This window comes from Gymnogyps californianus, chromosome 1 (assembly GCF_018139145.2).
Source record: "Gymnogyps californianus isolate 813 chromosome 1, ASM1813914v2, whole genome shotgun sequence".
NCBI lineage: Eukaryota > Metazoa > Chordata > Aves > Accipitriformes > Cathartidae > Gymnogyps > Gymnogyps californianus.
The window spans coordinates 148,108,799-148,133,513 of record NC_059471.1 but is presented as its reverse complement, the minus strand read 5'-3'; the positions used below and the strand labels follow the sequence as shown (position 1 = coordinate 148,133,513).

At 40.3% G+C, this 24,715-nt stretch overlaps 1 protein-coding gene across 6 annotated transcripts in view; it reads right to left on the bottom strand.

Moving 5' to 3' along the window:
* Nucleotides 1-24,715, bottom strand: part of EPS8 (epidermal growth factor receptor pathway substrate 8) — a 141,167-nt gene that overhangs the window by 78,139 nt on the left and 38,313 nt on the right. The window contains exon 1 of one of the 6 annotated variants that reach the window (XM_050896642.1): nt 11,449-11,465. The exons of the other annotated variants lie outside the window; for them this stretch is intronic. The gene's annotated coding sequence lies outside the window, so the exon portion shown is untranslated. Of the gene's footprint in view, nt 1-11,448; nt 11,466-24,715 lie in introns of those variants that run through there. 6 annotated transcript variants of the gene reach the window in all.

The following is a 24,715-nucleotide window of genomic DNA, read 5'->3' as shown; positions in this document are numbered from 1 at the left end:
GTCCCATGCTTACGTCCTGTTACATTTGAATGGGATCAAGAACAGAAGTAAACGTCTTGGCAAGAGCACAGCTGCTGACCTGTGACTCAAATGCAGTTCAACAGCATTTTAGGAAACCTGTTGTTGGGACAATCAGGCTGAGGAGAAGGCGGCATAGCAAGGACAGATAGCTGCAGGAGCCCAGAGGAGGAAGGTGGACAGCGTGGCGGGGGAGGACCGTGAGCAAAAGTCAACAGAGCATTCCTCTGGAGGACACCAGCACAGCTCAGTTGGCTAACACATGGAGAGGTTCCTGCAAACCCATTTAGTATGGCTTGCATGGTCCCTGGCGATCCAGAGATCCCACTTCATGAAGACATCTGTATTCGCAACAGCCTTGCTGCAGCTGTTTATACACTCCCCTTAACCGAGGCCTCACTATGGGGCCACGGGGAGGAAAGCGATTGAGTTACAACAAGCTCCATCCTCTAGCGTAGAGCAGAGAATGAACATTTACTATCTAGCACAGACAATTTGTCAGGCTGTAAATTGATATCATCGTTTGGGATTAGCATAATTCATATCTATACACACATTTAAATAAGAATTGTAGTACCTCAATATGCCCCAATATGTTTGGCTTTGCCTCTTCGGACTTGGCATATATATTGAGGCTACAATAAGGAGCTATGCCAAGTGCAACAGGCTGTACATTATTTAATGGTTCGACCATCCTACGCTACAGTTTGTCATGATTCCCACATGCAGAAACAAACCCTCTTTAGCTAACAAGCTTGAAAATGGTCACTCAGGATAGTGTTGAAAGCAGTCTGCATTAGAAGGTGTGTCCAAAAGACAAGAACAAATTTTGCTGTTCGCACTCTGACCATACTGGAAAATTGAATAACTGCTTCTCCACCAGCAACAGCAAAAACAAGAATGTTCTGAGCAAATTCCATCTACTTTAACAAACCACAGCGCTTAAAATGACCCACTGCTTAAAATCCCTCGTGGTTGTAGCAGTTCCTGGCAAACTGAAAACATTCTTCCTTCCACGCTTCCTCTCTGCAGTACAGCTGAACGACCTTGGTGGTGGGAGAAGGTCAGTGTAGATGAAAAAATACTTTAAAACACTGTTTCACTATTTGATTTTAAGTACTAAATTCACATTTTGGAGACAAAGACAACTTTATTAAAAACATTTAAGTCTTGCAACTTAAAAGAAGATGCAAGAGTCCCAAGAACAAGTATTTGAGCCCCTCCTAACAATCTCGCCCTGCAAGTCAAGGAAGCAATAGCATGAACAATCTCAAAATCATCAAACTACTAAAAGAAAAACAAACAAACAAAACAACCAACAGACAAAAAGAAAGGGATGGGGAGGGCTCTCTTCTAACTTCACATACCCTTTACTTTGCCCTGTACATTGCAAACTGACATAACTCACTTCAATCTTTTGCCGGTCACTTTTAAGATTTGGTTTATTTGTATTTTTGCCCTTTCCCAGCCTCTTACAGTCTCCTGCCCTCCATGAATAAGCAAAAGCTGTCAATAGTTCAGAATTGAGTTCAGATAGCTTCTCAATACCCTAGAGTGGTGAATTCCAAACTCTTGGATAGTCAGGTCTCAGCATTTTTTTTTTTTTTTTTTTTTTTTTTATACAGGCAGGCATCCTTTATATTGATTGTTTTACCCTTAAAAGAAATAATCTCAAATTAATTTTAAGCAAAAATTTACTGTATGCCATGGGCCCTCTAGACTCAGGGTATGTCTCAAAGTCAAGATAAGAAGCTGGGCCTGGAGCCACAGAGTATACATTAAATAACATAAAGGAACAGTTGCCCTAGAGACTGCAAGTCCAGTACTCAGCGTGGCTGCAGCAGCCTCCCAGGAACCTCTGCATCAACCCCTGCCCAGCTCAGCTCACCTAATTAGTCTTGAACCTATTCCACCCTCTCTCTGCCCCCACACCTATCCTCGTGTTAAAACATCATATATTTAGCTACTGGTAGCAATTATTCTTTTCAACAATTAACATCAAATCCCAAACCTCTTACAGCACCCAGACAAAAATATTACTCTAATATAATTAATTCCCTGTATTTCCTCTTTCCCTCATAACTCATTGCTCATTTACAGCTAAGATGCATCTTCTCATGTGCTTGTTAACAGTACCAGCATTCTTGTAGTTCTGGCCACAGACGAAATGGTAAAAATAAAGTCAATAAAATCTGCATGCATGAAAGAAATAGCAAAGCTAGGAATAAACAAAGTAACTGAAAACCCTGTGCTGGTCTTGTGCTACACTCTAGCTTGCTTCACTTCTATGCAGGCTGACAGGTATTGTACCACAGGTATTTTATCAACAGCTCCAGGGCGGCATACAGATGACTTAAACAGAAAGTTTCTTTGAACCCATTTGATAAATATTGAAATAATGGAGAAAATAAAGGAAGTAACTTCTAAAAGCAGGTTTGAAGCACTTTTTCTGAATGCTGTTTTCCCTCGAATGGGTTTATACTTTTCTTCTGCAAGAGTACTAATCTCCAAAATAAAATAAATGCTCTGAGAGTAACGGCAGCAGTTCTGGTCTGATAAATAACCACATAAAAACGGCACCTTTGCACTCAGCAGATCTGCCTCCGGTGTGCAGTCAGGAGTGATTACTGCTGACTAGTGAGATAAATAAGGTTCTACTACTTTCATGCTCATTTGAAACAGGATATCAGTGCTATTGTTGTGCAGCAAACTGAATACTACTGTCTTCCATATAAAGCTAAGTTCTTCATTAATTTTCAATTACATATCTGGACAGTTCTTGCCACACCACTCAATAACAGGTAATGGGATACAGAGACAATGTCAGAGCATGCTCCGCTCTGCACAAACTTTATGATGTGAAAATGCTCAGGAAGGGAGATCGGTCTACGAGATTGGGAAATGTTTAATCCAGAGCCAAATCCAGCCTCATAAAGCCACTTTTAAACAAGCACTTTCCAGATTCAAGGGCTGAAGTTTTTCTTCGTAAAATGCTACAGATGCAAGCAATCCTAAAGGGGGGAAAACTAGAGCAACAAATCAGTAAGCAAGTGCATTGGTATAAAAGATATAACAAGCAGTTTTCACTGCCAAAGTTCAATGTCACATGTGTAGGCTGCAGGTATAGTACATAGAATAAAATACAACATACTCATATTATACATAAAAACCAGATCATCATTTCAATGAAGAATATAGACCAGAAAAACTATTTTACTTTATGATACTACCAGAATATGACTGATTTCTATTTTACAGGACTGGTAAGTGATTGAAAAGAAACAGGCCATGCAAGTTCTCAGCATTCAAATTCGCAAGCTACCACTTTTTAGAAACTATTAGGAAACGTTAGGAGAGAAAATGTATGCTTGAAAGTGAGGGTTTAAAATATTTTGGAGTATATTTTTACAATACTTAGACTAAATAACTAGTAACAGTGCCTACTCTTTGGAACCTCGAAGTCTGAGAGATAAGGAAGCCTCTGAAAGAAGAAACAGATAAGAAAACAAGAAGACATGCTTTCAGAGCCTCACAGGACTCACAGACAAAATACATCACCATTATTTTCTTACCATTATCTGACTTGAAGCTCCTGAAAGCTAACTATTTCTCTTAAATCAAATATAGCATACACCATATTTCCATCTGGAAGTGCCTGCATCTTTCTTAACATCTCAGAAAAAAGTCAGTGTCGCTATTGTGTGTCACACTGCCATTTTTTTCAGAAAGTCCACCCAAAAATAATTATATCAAGCCTGAAATTTCTTATAAAGAAGTCAAGTAGTATTTTACTCTCTTAGCTAAGAAGTTCTGCCACATTGGTTTTCTTTTTTTCCATATTCTTTTCCTTAAAAAAAGCCTCAATGAAGTAGTGAAGACTTCAATAAACTGTTCATCTTAATGAACAGACACAGAGACTGAATTAGTAGGTGATACCTCTTCTAAAAAAGCATTACTAAAACCACTCACTTTGTGCCAGTAACAATATACATGCTTGTGATATGTCAGATCCATTTCATGCCACCAAAGAACAAGTCAAAAACTTAGGGCAGAGAACAGAAACAGATCCACTAAAAGTTTCATGTTGTTACTGATAGTCAGAGCTTTCCATTCCTTCCATATTTCAGATTTAAGAGGATGGTTGACATCAACAAAATATTTTCCTTACACTGAAAGAGTCTTAAAATGGTGCCAAAGATTAGAGGAACTTGCTCTCTTTTTTTTGCATCTTTAGGTCAGACACTTTAAATAGAGTTTTTGGCACACAATAAAATAAACTAAATCAACTTCTCTCTAATTCATGGCTTTTTATGACTCAGGCTGCCAAGCCTTTTAGTTATGCCAAGCTTCTGCAAGAATTAAACACTGTTCAAGTTAACCTGCATAAAACGCTGGATCCTTATCAGGTGAACATCAGCACAGCTATCATGAGTTCAGTAGCTCCGCAGTCATTGCGCCCTGGGGCTCAGAAGAGCTGTCTCTGGTCCAGGACCGAATCCTGCCAGTGCTCATCCGCAAGCCGAGGCAGCTCTACGAAGAGGAGGGGAGGCTTCTCCCACCGGTTCACCTTCCTGCGCTTATTTATTACTAGTGCTACGTCCTTCTTCACCCTGATAATAAAGGCAGCTGTTTGAGCTGCTCAGAGATGTGCAACATGAGCATGTGTCTCAGGAAAGGTACCAAGAGGCAGGTGGTATGACTGCAGGCTTGCAACGCATCTTGATGCAATTGCAGGCCTGGGAGGCACCACTTTGGTACGGGAGAAATTCTGTTTTTAAACACCTTTCTGTTAATACATATGGGTACCACCTGTGCAACATACGCTCACATACACATATGCTCCAAACATTTGCACACCAGAAACAGTTATAGCAACTTATTTTCATGATATTCATATGATGACATTTGGTTTAAAATAAATGGATATTTCAGTGAGAAACTGCAATGGAAGCAAAATGTATCACTATACCACTATTTCAAAGTGCGAGAAAACCACTTCTATCTATCCCTCCCAGGGCAAGTTTGAGATTACCCCTGGTCCTCTGAGGCCCCACACCAACTGCAGCTTCGTTAGTCCGGGCTGCCACATTCCACCTTTCTGAAACATTTTACATCTGGCTTCTTTTACACCTCCTGAATCATGAAGTGCACCACATCTTCCACCACAGAAGGTAGATGATTTCTCTCCATGCTTTACCTTCTCTCTCACAAGACTTTGCAAGCACGTGTTCTCAGTCAGCATGCACATGTCAGGCTAGTATTGGGAAAATGTCCTTTTAGATCCCTAACAGTCTAGTACTAGCATATGGCGCTCTCTTGTTTCACAAGGAATCACCGAGAAGTATTTTTTTTGCCAGTTCTTATGACTCAAGTGGAAGACAGAGGCAAACTTTCAGAGTGTATCAGCAGATGTTCCCTTAAATTCATGACTTGTTTCCTTGTTTGAGCTTGACAAGCATAACCTGATAAGTGCTGGCATTTCTCTACCTGCTAAACCAAGCTACTGTACAGTTAGCTTTTGTGTTTGTGCATGGCCTCAGTTTGGATCACATGCATATGGTACAATGAAGAAATACATTAAAGATCTCTCACATGAGCCCGTTCATCCACACAGCAGCACACTGAGATTTTTTTGGTCCAGTCCTAAAAGCAGCAATGCTTGGGCATCACTATACCAACACGGCTATGTTATTGCTCCATGAGCTGGCTAGATATCTTAGCCTGTAGCTATACATACTGTTTTGGTAAATGCAACAGAGAATCCCTTTTGGAAGGGACCTACTTTCAACTCTACAATCAAACACCACACACTGCAGGAGCAGACGGATTCTTACTGGACAGGTGCTTACCAGAGTGCAAGTGCATCACTGTGTCAAACCTTTGCTACAGAAGAGCTTACATAGAAAAAGACAGACCAAAAAACCCAAACCACTGTATAAACCTAGCACACAGCTGAGCTAGTGTGTTAACAAACATTAAGGACATCAGCATTTCTGTTTCCATATCCCATTCTACCACCTGGCCATCATCTTCTGTACCACCTCCCTAAGCAGCTCCCTCTATTGTCACCTTTTTCTCCCCTTCTTGAACTGCTCACTTGCCATGGAGAATCAGGTGATGAAGCAATGTGTTACACATGCAGTAAGAATCCCTTCAATTCCACCTCTCTGGACTTTAAAAGTTGTTCTGCCACCTGCATTTCCAATCCTCAGTTGATTTTTGCTTTCTGAAATGACTGTGCATAAAGCTTTATGGGGCTCTGTGTTTCTTAAAACACTTCAGAACCTTTGCTCATTGCTACTCAACCCAGTTGTTCAGTAAGAATCTGGGTACTTTCCTATCCTTTCCTAGGGAAGTAGAGGAGGGGGGAGGGGGGGAAGTAGTTGCTGAAAACCACCTTTTTTCCTGAAGTTCCACTAACCTATCCTCACCTAGGAATCACAGCAGGGAGCAGCCTCTCAAATGCCTCCTCCCGAGCAGGTACAGCACCCCCGCGAGGGACAGGGAGAGGATGGACACACAGACTACACGGCTCACGTGCAAACTGCAAAAGAGCTGCTGCTAATGGGCAAAGCTAAAGCTTCCTCTGTCCCCCTGGAAAATAAACATGCCCTTGGTTGTTTAAAGGTTTCATGTAAGCATTTTCAATCTTGAAACAGGAAAACTTTTCAGCAAAAAGCTTTGAAATCGAATTCCTTTTCGCAAAAGGGACTGGTTTGGAGAAGTGACTGCTGAATGTATACGAGCCCCCTCACGCCACATCACGGCAAACGTTCTCAGAGCTTTGGCTCTGGACGGGCAGTTTCTCCATTTAACGCATCCACTGATCTGCTACCATGTTCTCATTTTGTATTTCTGTTTAAAAAGTTAAAAAACTATGTGTCCCAATTCATAAGCAGTGTGATAGTTCTGGATTTTTTCAAGCATTTGTTAGTACAAACAGAATTAAAATACATTTAAGCTCAGCTGCAAACAGAGATTTTAGTAGACACTAACAACTCAGGTAGCAAAATAAATAACAATATTTTTTTCTAGGCTAACCCTGATGTTTGGGCAGGTGTCTGGGATTTATATGACATGATGGTTACTAAAGTATTCACATCTGTGCATTAAAGATGTTGCCAACTTATAATACGTTTCCCTCCCTCCCGATTTGGATAAAAACAAAACAAAATACCCACTCGCAGGTCTCAAGAGTTACCTCCTTGACTGATCACAGAAGTGAATAATGGGACTGATTTTTTTCTTCCAACTCAAAACGCACAAGCAATTAACAGGCCCCTGCACTTTGATATGGTGCTGAAAGGAGGTCTCTCCTTCTGAAGAGAAGACAGATCTTCTGTCTCTTTTTACAAGCAAAGAAAAAAAAAAAAAAAAAGAGATGAGAGAAAAAAAAAAAGGCAGTTCTCTGAGAAGAAAGGGTGATTTTAGTTTTGTTTCTCCGTGCCTCTTTCATCGCAACTTAAATTTGCATACCCTGTTTTTCCTGAGAAGAGAATGAGTGACTGGAAAACCAGTACACTGATACATATTAAAAAAAACATTTAAAACAAAAAACCATTAAGGTTGAAAACTTATTCATAAGACACTCTACTCAATCCTACTCCTAGAGAGGCTGCTACAAATCAGACTTCCTCAGTGCTCTTCATTTTGCCTGTAGTCCTGCACTTTCATTCACATGGTTTCCACTAGCCTCGCTCTCCTTAAATTATGAGTAAAACTGACAAACTGAAGGACAGCAAATATGAGGTTTACGAGCACCGAAGGAAAGAGTCCAACCTGGCCCCAGCTGGCAGTGCTGGCTCATGGGGAAGAGGCAGAGCCCTGTTGCATTGCTTCTCATCCCTTATTCATCCCTCCTCTATTTCAGTATAAACCAACTCTGCTAAGGGCCCATCGTGAAGGATTTGTCTCTAAGCTCAATTAATTAGCCAGTGTAATCACCAAATGTCTCCCTTACCATTGCTTTTCTCTTTTTATATCAACTTGTAGCTTAAGACTCCAGCCAATGCTATGTACTCTTGACATTTTATATGTTGTGAGTTACTAACTGCATGGATTTAGATACATGCAAGCCACCTGAAAAACTCAGGCAGGCAGAAGTTGCTGATGGCAGAGCTGAAACTGCTGATACCTTTGACAGAGCAGAATTTTTAAGGACTAAGCAGGAGCAGATGGATGGCAGCACCAGCTTAAATGTACTATAATCACTCAGTTTTAGATGGCTGTTAAATCAATGAATCTCTACAAAAATCCAGCCGATACTGTAAAATAATTTGTGTATTTACTGTGTAAAGTTATAAGGTGTTATATTTAAACAAAAATAAATCAGAAACCATAGTACAGTGAGATACTTCAGAATAAAAGTAAACAAATGCCAATTACAGCCCTTTTATTAAAACAAGCACTTAACTAGTAGCAACAGAAGCTAGATAACTATAAAGACACACTAAGATGCTAACATGGTACCTGATTTGTTCTTGGTGAATATCTAAACACTGACACTTATTCTGGTGAATCCTAGTGCCTTGTGCATTTCAATTCTAGGAGTGCTTTTGTAATCCTTATAAACAAAACAGGTTTGAAACAAAAATGCTTGTAATGAGGAAGCAAAATATGGACTAGCATCCCTACTGTATACCCACTCCAAAAGCATCTTCAGCAGCATATTAATCTCTCTCAGACTCACAGCTGCTATTATCCAAAGCCTTCCTTTCTCAGTGTTTTGTGATTGAAAAAAGATAAAATAAAAAAGAGATCAAATTGTTAAATCTAGCTTTTTCTGCTTCACTCTTTAATTACTTATTGAAAGGAATTCAAACTTCGTGAGTTTGAAGCAAGCATTCTTCAATGCTATACACCAATGTAAATCCCAGAAGACAAAGCATGGTAAGAAGAAGGAAGAAAATGAGCTTTCAGAAAGAAAAAAAAAAGAAAAAAAAAAAGATAAAAGTGCCGGTTTTCCACATGTTCAGGTCCCCAATTACTATTTAGCTGCTTGAAAGCATCCCCTTAGTTCATGTTCACAACCTGTCTTTGGGAGTTCAGTAAGAGCTTTAACAGTGCACAGTAAATAAATACACACACTAAAATAAACCAAAGTTCTCTTTCTAAAGCAAAATAATTAAAGACACTGCTGTAATAAGTAAACTTGTTTCAGTTAAGTCTGATGAACTCTAAGTAGTATTCCTCCTTTACACTACAGGAAAACATACAACATTTTAAAAATATAGAGGAGTAGACAATGTCTTTTTCAGGAAAGGAGGAGGGGGAGGCTGGGTGCTGCGGAGAAGGAAATTGAGGTATAGAATAAATCCAAAAGTAGGACAGCCATCAGTGTTGCATCTGAAGTAGTCATCACTGCTCACCAAGCTGCTGTAGCCTATGCACAACTAGTACTGAATTCACGTTAAAAGGCACCCAGATGCAGGGGAGCCGCAACTGGGAATCCTTTAACGTGACTCAATATGCACAGTACATAGCTGTTACAGATTCAGGGCATTTTAAAAATACATAGAAAATTCCTCTCAAAAACATCAAGTAGGGTTGTTTGTAATTTAATAGATTTACTAATATGTTAAAATACTAATACTCTTTTAAACTATTTAACACAAACGTAAGATAAAATATTAAAGTATCAATATTAAACATACTGAACTGTGCAAAACAAACCAGAAGTATATCAGGGTAAGGTGACTAAGCACAATTTTTTCCCAAAAATTTTGGAGGACATTCAGGCCAATTTACACGTTTTAAGAAAAAAAAAAAAAAAGGCTTTAATAAGCTACAGTAGGATTTAACTTGAACTGGAAAGCACAATTTGTGTCTTTAAAACATTTCCTATTAATATTAACTTCACTTCTTCTATTAAAACCTCAAACTTCACTATAACTGGGGTTTAATTCAGAATTCAAACTTTAATAATGTTCTCCAAATGCCAATACAGGATCTCCTGAAGACACATCATTCTACAGCAATATTTTTTTAAATGTCACATCAACTATTAAAACATCATGAAACACAGACTGTGAAACAAATAGGGGGTTTTTCAAGTCTCTCCTGTGTAGTTTGAACCAGGTTTTGGGTATAAGGAGTTTGAGCAAAAAGCCACTTACGCTGAATCACAGTGTTCATTCCTGGGGCTGGCTGAACACGGGAGGGGAAAAAAGTTTCAGCTGCTTCTGCAAGCACTAGGAATTCAAGTGGTCTGTATTTAGCATCATTAGTTTTCACAAAGTTATTTCTTAGCAATTTGGTCAAACCCAGACTACATGGTCAACCCACTCCTTAATTAGATGACTAATTCTGAAGGTCAAACACTAATATCGAACAGCACACTGACATCCGAAGGATGAAATGACTGCTTCTAGTAAATGAATTGAGAAGCCAAACTGGTCAAAAGGCAGGATATTGTGCTTGGGGAAAAAAAAGTTAGAAAAAAAAAAATTAAAATCTAGTGCAATTAAAAGGGCTAATGCCAAAACAGTGGAGTAATACTGCAGTTCAGTTCAGTTTGGCTCCACTAATTTCTCATGGGCTGATTCCAGAAGGCAAGCTGTTCCTGCCCTGTTTGCCACCTTCCCTCCTAGGAAAAGGGTACTCGGGAGCATCCCTCCGTCTCACCTCCCTACAGCCCTCCTTCCCAAGCGAACATCCTGGCACTTGGACCCAACTTGCTCCTCTCTTCATCCCCAGCGGGACCAAAGCTGGTGACAATATAGGCACAGCCCGACATTTACATCTGTGAGTCACCGCCCTGGGACAATAACCACAGAGCACAAAGGGACTCTCAAAACCCCAATCTCCGGACCGCCCAATCATACAGGTACCGAACCGAACCTAACCTACCATTGCTCAAAACTCGAGTATGATTTTCTCCCATCCCGTGGCACCCTTTTCTACTGTTCTCTTTGGCAATTTAGTTGTGTGAGAAGAAAGCAATGGTTGGTAGCTTTATCAAATTAACACCTGTGTTTCCTCCACTGCAAACAGTAAAGGATATACTATGCGAAACAGTCCTCAAAGTTCAGTTCAGCAAGCGAACTTAAAAAACAAACCAAAACCACCACAATTTTCAACTTTCTCATTATGAAAATGACTAAGCCAAAGATAGCATGATTACAGATAGGTGGACCAGCCATAATCCTGTCTCTGCAGGTCACAAGATCAGAGTACAAAGTGTTTCATATATTCTGGAAAGAGTTTCTATTATTGGAATACAGCAAGATATAGGCTGAACGAGGTGTCATAAGTTACCTTGGACTTAGGCCTTTCATATTGCTGAAGAATGTACTGGTAAGTACTTCAGTGCAACCACTTCCAGTTAGGAAAGGAGGAAAAAAAAAAAAAAAACAAAAAAAAAAACACCAAAAAAGGCAAAGCTTCCTGGAGAAACATAAGCAACAAACGGTAAGTTAAGAGCAAACGTACCTGGATCCACTGAAATGTATTTCCTGCTCTGGGACCGGAAGCCCCTTCCTTGTCTCTATGGGATGGGCAGCTGCTCTCTTCCTACTTTTAAGTTCTTGATCTTCTTCGCAAATGATGTCATTAAGAGCCAGGAACAGGTAACAGGCAGAAACAATCAGCTGAGCGCTGGGCGGTGGCTGGCTGCCCCGAGTCACCACCCGCCCATGCCCCCAGTGGGAGGGTCTCGGGTGTGAGGAGCAGGCTACCCACCAGGTCACCTGCAGGAGATTTAGGAAGCCTGGGTAGATGCAAAACTCTCTGCATCACTGGTATTATATGGTTTAAAGTAAGAGAGTGAGAGAAATGAGTTGGTTTTTTTCCTCAGCTCAAATTAAAAACATAGATAGTGGCTGGCAAAGGGCATTTCTGAGTCCTGCTGTAGGGATGGGTGAAAAGCAGTTGAGGTAAAAGTCAACAGAACCTTTAATTAAGCTGCCAAGAAATTCTTGATCTCAAAGTCATCTTTGTCACTGTCACAGACACAGCAAAATGAAAACCAACATGCAGCTCCCTAGCCATTATCCACATTGCTCACAAGTATTTATCAATATCCACTGAAGCAGAAGGGAAGAGTGAAAACTACTTGGGGTCTTGGGTTGAGAGACCAGACCCCATATCAGGCACATGACGCCTGTGCCCCCACGCACCCCTCCTGCACTCCTTGTTCTGGGGAGAGGGGCGGCATTTGGGGTATATTTTTCCCCTTCCTTTTTCTACAGGAAAAGTTCTACTTCACACTTTATCTCCCAACTCTTTATGTAGGATTTGCATTCTGCCATGAGTGCAATAACAACCACCGACATTGATGAGAGGGAAACGACGGCTGCATACAGAGAGCCACTGCAGGGACCCCTGGGCACTGCACAAGGGACAGGGCCTGACCCAGTCCCACGTTCATCCAAACCAACGTTACGCTCCTTTCCAAAGCGCGCATCGTCTTACCTCCCTCCTTCCCCAGTCCCAGTAGGGCCATGGCCCATGGCTCCACATCGCCTCTTAAAAAGAGCTCCTCTTCCCTTCTCCCAAATTCACGGCTATCTTCAGTATCTATTGACAGACCTATGTCCTACTTAAAGGTTACAGCTGAAACCAGTGACTGCACTAAGTCAACGGGAAAACATTTGAATAATCTGTTAGGCTAACAGAAAAGCTCTCAGAGAAAAGGCCCTGCATGTTCCTACTTCCCACTCGGTACCACTGAGCTGAAACAGAAGCTGCTCCTGCAACAACAGCATGTATCACACATGCTATGGGCACAGCTCAACAAAAGTGCAGGCATCACTTCAGGACTTCTCCTAGACTAGAGTCAACACTACTACTCGTTGCCACCTTAGAGATGTCCCAGTCCCACTTGCACACATCATCCGTAAACAGGTTATCTTCCGTAAAGAAAATAATGTCTCAAGAAAGATGTGTCTCATTCTCCCCCTTAACTGGATTCACTGTCGACCCTCACTAAGTCGTATCTCAATGACTCCTTTTCCCAGCCTCTAAAACCAGGAACGTTCCTGCCTGCTGTCACCACAGGCAGGCATTGGAGCTCCTCTCTCAATGCTTATGACAATTCAGGGTAAAATTTAGTACGGAAACATTATTTTTAGTACAGCACTCAAAACAAGCAATTCTTCACTATTCAAAAACAATTTCAGTTTGATTACAAATGATATACCCACCAGTAAAAAAAAGAAAAAAAATTTTTTTTAAGCGAAGTTCTTTCCTTCAATACAAAACTCAAAAATTTAAGTCCTCTACTGCAGCATCTGCTTGCAAGTCTACATGTTGCCTCTAAGCCTTACCTATATGCTGAAAGTTGTTAAAAGCAACATGCTTCATAACTTTCGGAACAAAATCCTAATGCTTAGAAAGAAAATCCTTAGGATTAAGACCATGTACTCACAGGTAAGATCAACCTGAGCTGGACACTATTTTATCAACAAAATAAAACAAAAGTGTGTAAACCTTGTAGTTTAGTGTCAGGAAAATAACTTCAAATGAAGCCTAAGATTGTTGTGATAATCATACTTTTATCATCTCAGAGGAATCAGATTCTGAAGGTCTACAAAGTATAGGCGATATTAACACTTTAAATTCTCACAAAAATCTTCTTTTACAAGACACTTCACTGCTGATAAGCTATAAATGCTCAAAGGGCCAACAGTCTAAGATTTATCAGTGTTGTACACCATGCACTAATTTTGTTATGTACTTTGACAAATGACAGTCAAAATAATTAAAATCCTCAAATAGCAAATAACACATTTTTTCATAGTTAATAATACATTCTTTCAAAGCTCCTCCTCAAAAAAAAATATTTTAAGACACAGTCAGGCAGTACTGACACTCAAGATGCTGCTTTACCTCTTCCCTAAATGACAAATAACTTTGCGTATCAACAAAGAGGTGTTGTCTTCTTTATGAGTTAAGTATTGTATGAAGTTCCTCATTGAGTTTTCCAAGGGCGTTAACCAAGGATCCTTTTATTTATTAAGTAAATGGTTACCTTGTTTCTGTGCAACATCTATCTATTGCATTATAATTTTACAACAGTGAATACCATTGTAAAAGGGAAGAAAAGAATCAAAGTATGGCTACTCACAGTAGTTTAACTGAAGAAATCATGAATTTAGTATCAACAAAACACTAAATCGCTGCATATTTCAATGCAAAGAAGGTAGCTTTACAAGATAAACATCTGGACAATTACTGTAGTCTTTTCAAAGCCTCTAGGACCAAGGTCAATTTTATTATGCTGTGATACCACAAAAAATAAGGACTTTTAAAAGGTACACTTGCCTGCTTATTGCCATTTTTTAAGCATGCAACTTGAAAGAATAAAGAAAAAAATAAATCTAAATTTACAAAGCAGAACAGAGAACAGCGAAAATTCCTAGTGACATGAATACTACTTGCAGGATTACATTTTTCAGTCTGCTTTGAAATATCTCAATGCATATATTTTGGAACACTGTTGATACTGAAAACCGCGCACATAAGATCACTAACATATATTATGCCAGAACCCCGTAACATTTCAACTGCACCTATTCAATCCCTACCAAACTCATCAAAGGGGTTTTCTACAGAGATTTTTTGTGAGCATCAGGAGCAATATATAACTTGATACCATTCCTATGGCTTCCTACATACACCACAAAGTTCATCTCACATTTTCTGTCAATGGCACATGGTCATGCTCTGTTATTTCAACAGCAAACGTAGGACCTAACACCTGAGCACAGGTGAGAATGGTTATTCAGAACACCAAGCAACAGGTTGCGCATATCCTGGACACAACAGAAAGTCGGACAGGACACACACCCCCAAAGCTTTGCTTTGCCAGGCCACCCAGGTCTTAGGTACCAAGCCAGAAGACTAAAGGGCTGGTTGAAAACACCTGGGAAGTGAGCTCACCTGCTTAATTTTAAGGAAAAGCCCAGAGCAGACAGCAGCTGTTCAAACCAAACGTGGAGTATCAGAATAGCAACAGATTTCAGGAACTCCTCCCCACTTACCATCACCTACGGGAGCAAACTTAATCTCTAAAATAAGTTATAAACAGCACCTGAAAGGTTTTGCTGGTTCAATAATAAGAGTTTCTTTGTCAGCAAAGAATGGAAATAAGCCTAGTGAAGAGAGAGCAGAGAAAGTGATTCCTGCCCCCCACCTCCCAAGCCCCCCCCCCCATGCAGATGGAGCACTGAGAAGTACAGAAAGGAGGAACTAATTGGGGGAAGGGAGCAGAGAAAGGGAACTGTGGCTTACAGCTGCTTACCTAATTGTATTTTCCTTGCCGATAACGAATTTAAAGAGCATGTTTAACTGAAAATGTTTAAGTGATGGAAAAAAAAATACATCCTTATGAGTGAAGATGAGCAGTGTCACTCTAAACCACCTTCAATGACAGCACAGAGGAAGATTTTTCTAAGTTTTTTTTCCAAATACAATCCATTAAACAATGAAGCAGTTTAAAATGAGACACTGCTTTTCTAAATGGTCACATGGTAGAAAGGCTTTTTTCCCCACTTCGTTTTGTTTTTAAGACAATAAGTAACAAAAATAAGTAGAAAGAGTTCTGGTCTGAATTTCTTTGGACCTCCTCTTCTCTGAACAAGAGTAAGAAGCACGAGAAACAATTTAGCAGCTGTAAAAGAAATATTCTACTTTTTTTTTTAAGCATACGGAAAAGATTTGTAAGAACTATAACAAAAATACATTTACACAAGAAGGAAAAGTCAACAGCTTTATTTAAATGAGAAAAGCGATGGGACAAGAAATAAGAAAAAATGAGCCCATCTTTGCAATACACAACCATAACAACTCATGTGTTTGATCCATTTGCTTTAATATTTTGCATCTGTTAGCAGCCAGCTCTCCATGGTTGACTGCAACATAAAGCAGGTGATCTTTGTGACCTTCACTAAGAATTTTAGACAAAGAAAGTCCCTTCCTCACCCTGCAGAGGGATCAGCATGAAAACTGAAGTAACAATGATGACCTTCCTCTTTAAAAACAGAAACCTTCAACTGGTGCTTGCAGTTCAATGTTATAAAACTGTACAGGTATATTAATGTCTTGCCAGTATCCTGAACTTTACTCTTCCTTTTCACAAAAGGAATTTGCATTTCCTTATTTGCTATACAAAGCATATTTTTCTGCACTTCACCTCTATTATAGTAATTATTAGTTGCAACCAGCTGCACCTTCCTCTAAACAGGCAGGTGCCAAAGTTCACGGGTTCCTGAAGCTCTCTGGGGAGCACATAACCCTGCTCAACACAGCTTCATAGGAACATATCAATACTGTGTAAGCTGTCAGCTGAATCAGGTCCCTATTTATCAGCAATTAAGTCTACCAAGAAACTAGCACAGCAGTCTCCTCTTTGCCTGAAACGCTATTTAGCCACAGAAGACAAAACATAGATGCAGCCCTGCGTCACATGAGGCACATGTTGCATGACCTGTGTAAGAGCTACGGTATGTTAGCAAGGGCTCTTGATTAAGCTGCAGAAAGAACACCGACAGGGATGAAATCAGATGGATGTTAGGAGCTTGGTAATAAGAATGATGCCTTGCCACGTACACAGCTTCAAACAGAGCAGCCTGTGCCACAAAAGCCAGTATTGCAGGTTTGCCTTGACCTAACAGTAAAGCAACTGAGGAGTGAAATGTAAATTGCTCTGGCAGGAAAGTGGCTATTCTTTGAAATCGCAGAGTATGATTCAGCCACCCATGCCCTCTCTTACTGACTAGTACATGCGTTTGAGTGAGCAATTGCAAAGAGGACACCAACAGCAAGCGGCACAACGCTGACTACAACAAGCGTATGTTCCTCTCCTTAAAATAAAACAACAGATAATTCCTAAGGCAGCTACCTAGTTACTTAAGATGTATTGCCCACAAATACAAGAAAGCAGATGGTAGGTATAGAGGAAATGGACACAGTTTTGTGTCTCTTTAAAAAAACACATACACACATCACAAGCACAAACAGCTACAGCTCGATATTTAGCTGGCTGTTGAGGATTTCAGTGAAGTGGCAATCTGCAGTGGCTCTTCTGCACACCCAAAACAGTCATGCCACCACCAAAGTAAATTTCATACGGTCCAGTGAAATTTCACATGGTACAACTTTATCACAGTAGTGTTTGACTATGCAGGACACCACAGTAAATTGGCTCCAGGTAAATAAATTTGGTAATTAAGTATCCAAAATGTACTTAATTTTGGATACTTACGTTTGGAAACAAATGTAACCTTTAGCTCATTGCTACTACATGACAGATGTTATTTGGTTACACAGTATACTACTATACAGCGCTTTTAGGGAATACTATCTGTGAATAAATAGCCCAGAGCAGCCTTTTACTTTTCCCTTTAAACAGATCTTCCCAGATATAGTAGATAACGGTAAGAAATTCTGCATGGCTTACAGCGGACGGTATTCCACCTCACTTACTGAAAGGAATTCCAAAAAAAGTAAACTCTCCCATTTATAACCTACGCTGCATTAAGAAGAAATCTTGTAGGTAAAGATATTGGCAACAATATATTACAGTAAACATTTTCGTAGTTTTATATTTTCTATACATCAACAGGTCTTTCAGATACAATTTTAAAATAAATAAATAAAATGGAAGAAATTTCCATCTTCAAATGACAGCAAAGAGTATTTCAGCTTCTGCTATAATAGCTACAATATAAATGGAGGAACTCTAGTAATGCCAACATAGGATTACCTACTAAGATGTTAATACATGAAAATTGGGTTGCTAGCAATTTCAAAATGTTTTGCTGTCTATCACATCCTTACTGGCTCACCCATTGCAGTTCCAGACCTTCACCAAGAATTGCAATGAGTAACAGAGATTACAAAACTCTTCAGTCAGCGCTGTCAGTTCCTTATCCTGTTTCCAGCCCTGCATTTCCAGGAACAAGTTATCTGTGCATGCCTGATAAAAATTAAACCAGATACTAGAATGTTACTCGCAACTACTCATGAAAATACAAATCAGAAAAAACTTAAAATTTTACACAGCACTAATCATACTGCTCATCCTATGAATTTATCTCAGCGATATAAACATTAAACCTGTATTCAGTCACAGATATTCACAAAATATATTATTCATCTAGTTTCAAGTGAGAACCTAAAGACAGAGTATCCAAACACCAATCAGCTTTTCTGCCTGCTTAAAGCATACCATGGTGCCAAAAAGCTGATTTTTAAAACAGCTGTAAAAGCCAAAGGAAAAGAACCTTGGTTTAAAAATTAATCATTTCATCCTTAATTATCAGTACAGTCTAGACAAGGTATTGAGAATTTCATTCATAATCCTCTTAGATATCGATGCTGCCTCTTCAAATATCCACACAGCAGTGGGCTTGCCATGCCCTGCCTGTTCATATTGATCTTGGAGAAGGACGTGGGAGTCAAGAGGGCTGATGCCACACACAGACGCTCCCTGAGCTTCTTCACAGAGACATCACACCACACGGCTCCTCCTGATGTGGGAAGCCCGTCCCTTTCAGTGTGCTCTCCACGTTCGCCTCCATTTCTCTATGTGGGAAGGGAAAGAAGAGTTTTCCTCTTTCCTCTCCTGCCAAATCCCTCCGTTCAGGCCCAACTTGTGAAGTTTTCAGACGTCTGAGCACTCCCAGAGAGGAGGGACACATCCATCTACAGGTCTGCAGAACAAGGCTTTTCACATGCTCACTGGTGAGCAGCTTTTACTGCTTGTTAGGTTAAATGGTGAAGGACCGAATGCTTACTCTTGTGCCTGCAGCTAATTTACAGATACTGCATGTTTATAATCCAAAGTCCCAAGTGGGCGTTCAAATGAGTGCCAGATCTTAATAACTGTATTTTAACTCTATTAACTATTTTAAAGGAAGATAACAAGATACTGTCAGCTATTAAGCAATGGCATTCCCCTGCTAAGTTCCCTGATTAAACACATGCAGGAAAAACAATGCACTCTATGGAAAAAAAGAGCATGTATTGACTCATTCTGTCAGCCATATTTTCTTAACACAAGCCAACATCAATCAATCTCTTCACTCAATGTGCAATTCTCACCATCTCCATGTGGAACACGTTAATGAGTCTCCATTAAAAAAAAAAATCATCTGTATTTATCAGGTACACAGGAATAACAGGCTCTGGTATACACAGTGCCACTTTCTATATGTTAAAGAAAAGCTAAGAGGTTCTTCTCTTACCATATGACAACGGATACTTCATTTCAAAGACACTGTTATGTTAGCTTTGACTCACATAAAATACAAGCTTACAAAGCCAGTCTGGGTGTTCTGTTTCGTTGTATTTTTTTTTCCCCTTCTCTATGCTTCTGTCAGCACTGAATTTAGTGTTAATTAAAGTGCTCGCTTGGCACTGCACTAGGAATGCAGCAGTGATGCAGCTGCACTGTTGAGCAGCAATGCCTGCAGATCGCAACAGCAAAAGGGAGACGGAGAAGCTTATAGCAGAGAAACATGGGCGGACTTCACCCACTGCGTGAGGTCTCCTGCTGCCGTGGGCAATGCTGGCTGCCGAGACGTTTATCTGACCACCACCAAAGGGTAGTCTCTGTGGTTGGAGACCACAACTGAGCCTAGAAATAAAATATGGCCCTCCTACTACAAAAAGAAGAGTTTTGCAGTGGCAAAGGAGGCTGTACCACTGTTCTGCTCCTCCAAGGAAGGTCGTCTTTCCTAAAGTGAAATGATACAATGAAAATGACATACTTGGGTAAACATGCAGTACTCTGGTGAATAAGCTTCTGCTGGTAAGAAATGCTTTTCCATAGAGCTATACACACATCCCAGCACAAGCCCAGTCCTTGCCACGTAAGTCTTGGTGAGGAACAAACTGGGGAGAAGGAAAACTTGAGAAGTTACCTGTGGATAAGACCAACGGACTGCAGGCGATGAATCAGCTGGTTGCCATATCCAGTATGTAATTTATGGAGAACATTATGGACTGAAGCTTTCACATAAAATTATGAGAACAATTAATGCAGTCAGCAAATGGCCATTTGTTGTTCTCAAACGTTGCCTTAAATGCAGTTTGCAAAACAGCCTCAGCAGACACATTTCGCCCTCCTCTAGTTACAAATGAAAATAAGAAATGATGCATGTGTACTGGGGCAAAAAAAAGCAGTGTTGTCTCCTTTTGCTGATTTGAATAAGCCATGTCTTTTCCTCTTCAGCTCATCCTCTGAAGAACATTAATCTGCCCCAATGCTACAACCAAAAAAGGTGAAGAGCGGTGATGAGGTTCATCAAAGGGTCAGGATTAAAAAACAAGCAGCAAGCACTGCATATGTTTTCTACAAAGCTTACTGCAGTTCATCTCCTAATTTCAGCCTACATCTGAACACCTATCTGCATGTCGAGTGCAAAAGTACTGCTTGTAGCCACTTTGCTCTCCTCTCAGTCGGCTAAATCACAGCTCTACAGATGAAACTGCAAGGGTATCCCAGAGCCCATCCAAGCACATTTTGTTTTGATTTTTTCTTTTCTTTTTGGCAAACAGCACCCAGATACTGCTCTGGTGTAATCAGGTCTCCTGACAACGTGAAACTCACACTTTAAAGAGCCCACTGACAGATGGATTCAATTTAAAGCATGACTATGAACAGCTGCTGCTGATCACCGGCTTGTAAAGTGAACTCATTCATCACAAAATATTTCAAAAGACTGAACTGAAACAGAACAAATGAATTTGAAGAAGTACAGGAGGTGCAGTGTTAGCCTTGGAGAAAGTGTCAGATGTAAAAAGCATAGCTATGGTACTGCTATTAATTTATTCCTGTAAATGCTGGCTCCACTCTATTAGCAGCATTCTCTAGATTCTCAAAAATCCAGGAGGGGAGCCTGAATTAGAAGACATAATTAAATACTCCTTACTGAAGGTGATTTTAACTAAGTGAGCCACTAAAGAGAGCTGACAGCATGTTTAAATTGTGCTGGGGAAAACTTCAAGGTGACAAGCCTCAAAAAACTGCTGGAGAGAGAGGAGGTTATTTCCCCAACTGCTCTAACTCAGCAAGAAGTCCCATCAGTCGTGCAAGGGGGCCACGCACTCCGCCTTCGCCACCTTCACTTTAAATACTGCAAGAGGCCTTACGGCTTTTAAAACATTTTCATCTTCCTCTTTGATCCTTCAGTATGGCTGCAGTCAAGAACAAGACAACCTTCAAAGTACGTAGCCTCACAAATGAAACTGCCAATTACGACGGTCTCTGAAGAGATGAGGAGCTGACGCAGAACTGAGTAATACACACTTTTTTTTTTTAATTCAGGAATTATGCAGCAAAAGTAGACATTTTAAACTTCACTGTATTTGTCATGGCCACTGGATCATCTCTGGGTGACTCAGTTTTTCCCAGAGTACTTTATACAAGTTATGTATGGGGCAGCTTCACACACGTTGGGAACGAGGGTAATATGCAGGGAAGAAAATTCTCTGTGAGCTGCCTCAGGTGGTAATTCATTCTTGCCAACACTTGCTAGGGTTTTCTAGCAGGGGAGAAAAAAATAAAGTTTCCAAGACTTTCTTGAAGGCAATTATTTACCTACAAGTGATATTTATAACATCTTCAGACAACTGTACCATCAAACTATACTTGTACCAGTGTGACTTCATGAAGAAAGGACATTAAGTCTCATGTAGAATATTCATACATATATTCTAATTTTCACAGTCACTTTTGTTCAATATGCAGCTGTTACATCAGATTTTCATACCTTAGTATGAAAAACACTCATCCATTTTGAGCTGCAGTAAATTTAATAATAATTTATTGTAATATTTATTGATAAGTGGAGAGTAAAAAGAAACAATATTAACCCACAGATGGTCTCCAGGTTTTTTCCTCAGTATAAAAAATGTGATCTTTACAATGGTAGGAAAAAAAAAAAGAAAGCCCTCTCAGACAATAGCATTTCCCTCTTTCCTTCTACAGAGTACCTTTGTCAGCCTGTTTCTCTACCTACTATCCTTCCTCAAGCCCAGGTAACAAGCCAAAGCTCAGGTGTCATAAGCTTGCACAAATAAGGCATATCAGCTACCCTGCAACTCCCCTTCCATGCAATGGAAAAAAAGCTACCACTTTGCCATCACCCAGTCTCCTGCTACCTGGTATGAAAGCAATGTGAGGAAGCGTTTAGTAGTTTAACACCATGTCAATAACCACCTCTAAGACAACAGTTTTGTTATTTAACTAATTTAGGGGAGCAGCCGACCATTGCCAGGGTATATGCTCTGATGCGGGGGTGAAAAGCCGTGTGCTCTGCAGCATTGTTTTATATGCAAGAACCAAGGCATGCACGCACTCTTGCTCACACACCCTCCACAAAGGTTATTCATCACCACAGCAACCTCTCAAAACAAAGGTGGAAGCCAATTCAAACAGCCCTGTTCCTCTGATGACAGAGGATGAAGGGTGCTCTCCGCGTGCACCCTACAGGGGGCTTGTTTGCTTGGGTTTGTTTTTATGTCATTGGATCTTATTTACTAATTTAATTTTCAGCAGCCCAGCATGTATGCCCAGAGCAGAGAACGGCCGTACTTACGCATTAAACAAACAAATTCTTCTACAGCCCCGGTTAAAAGGACAGAGAAGAACTGGTTGACGTGCAATTCCTTCTTGCCACATGGCTGAGCAAATGCCATCCTCTATTACACATACCCACCGTCACCCCACCTTCCCCGCACCCTTCCCGCACCCTGCCCTGCGTACCAGGAATAGCTGCTATAAAATGAACACCCCACCTAAAACCAAGAAAAACCCCAACCTGTTTAACTACCATTTCTTCCTTCCTCTCCCCTCACCGCTCCTTTTCTTCACATCCTCCTTCACTCCACGGGAGCTTAATGATTTTGGATGAGTTAAGAAAATCCAACCAAGACCGTAAAATAATTGTAAACTCAGCACAAATGAAAAGCAGAGTGTCTCTTCTCTCCCCGAATCTGGAAAGAACAAACCCCAATGCTTCCCCGAGTCACTTGAGGAAAGAGATTGTGATCATTTCTAAACCTTTTCAACTACAAGCCAGGAGGAAAAAACACTGTCTGTAATGACAAGCTGTCAACACTCAGCGAGCAACGCGGCTCTCATTCGTGACACTGATCCTTCGCCTGCAGAGCAGGGCGCATGGGCATCAGCAGCCACACCACATGCAATGACAATACTCAAAATGCCCAGATTTCTCTATTTCTCCAAAAGCAAATTCCCCATCTGAGCAGCCAGGTCTTGATGCGAGAATGCCCTCCCTGCCTTCAGGATTTAAAAGACAGGGTAACCATGTGTTTTGAAATACAGGATTAAAAAAACCCAATGGTTCCTAGGAATTTTATTTTTTAAATGGAAAACACGGGTGATTAGAGCAGGTAACACAAAGTCTCAAAGGTTAAGATCCATTTACTCTCGTCGAGAAATACATTAAATTTTGCTCTAGTGAAACCACCACAAATACCCATCTAGCTTCAGTGATCCCATGGATCTAAGCAAAATGTACGCTAACAAAAGAGTGGTTTGATTTATATCAACTGCTTAAGCTAACATTTTTCTTAAGTTTCAAAATAATCATTGATAGCTGACCATTAATCGTTTGCAGGCTTACGATGGTTTGCAATTTCTCTTAGTGTGTTTCAGCATCCCAGTAACATAAACAAACATCTGGGGCAGGAGGTTCATTTACCTGATTCTGCAATATTTGTATTAGACAGTCACTTTGGTGTAATACTGCTCTGACACCAAAGGATGCCTATAATTAAGAAGAATTAGAAACGCAAAAAAAAGAAAAGGATCAATAAAAATAAAATATATCAGAAAATTCAGGTTACAGATAAAGATTCAAACTGCAGTTTCAAAAGAGCACATTGCATTTGCAGGTAGCAAAAAGCAATAGAGTGGGATTGAAAGCAAAATGCAAAATGCCGTCTGACCCCAAGTGCAGGACACTCTCCACGTACGCTGCACTTGAAGCTCTATGCTCTATTACTACAGCACTCTCAGAAACAGAAAAAAAAAACCAACCTGCATTTGAGCTCACACACATTTCTTAAGTGCAGCCATAGGCAAACCCATCAAATTGGATGTATTCATAGCACAAGGTGATTTACGTCACGGTGTAATCACTACTTGATGTGATAAGCAGGTGTTGGCTGACTCAATCTTTATTTGTGCAGTGAATTTTCAATGTACCTTCCTGATGATCTTGGGTTTCAAAAGAAGTCTCTCCACATGGAGATGCTTTCCCACCCACGCTACAGGGGAGCAAAGGTTTTTGCCTTCTCCCCCACGCTGGCATTCAAGCTTGTGAGTCAGACTGGGACCACAGATACGACAGACAGCAACTAGTCTTAAATTTGGGACCTTCCTGACAAAGACACAGACATGCTTCCACTGTAAGAGAATAATTTTATCTACATGAAATTATTAGGCTTCTAGAAAATCTGTGGTCTCTAACTTCTAACAATTGAAAATACTTACTGGTGGAAAAAAGTGCACCTACCCAAGCAATAATGATTTTAAATAAAAAAACATCACTTCGATTACTACCTTGCTTTCTCTATTTCTACGAACCCAGAAAATCAATTGCAACAATTTTAAAACCTTTGTCCTCCAAAGCTGCTGGAGTTAGCACTAAAGTTGTTACACTATTTAAGCGCTGGGGTTCAGAGTCCTCGAGCAGTATAAAGGAACTGCATCTACCTTCAGCAG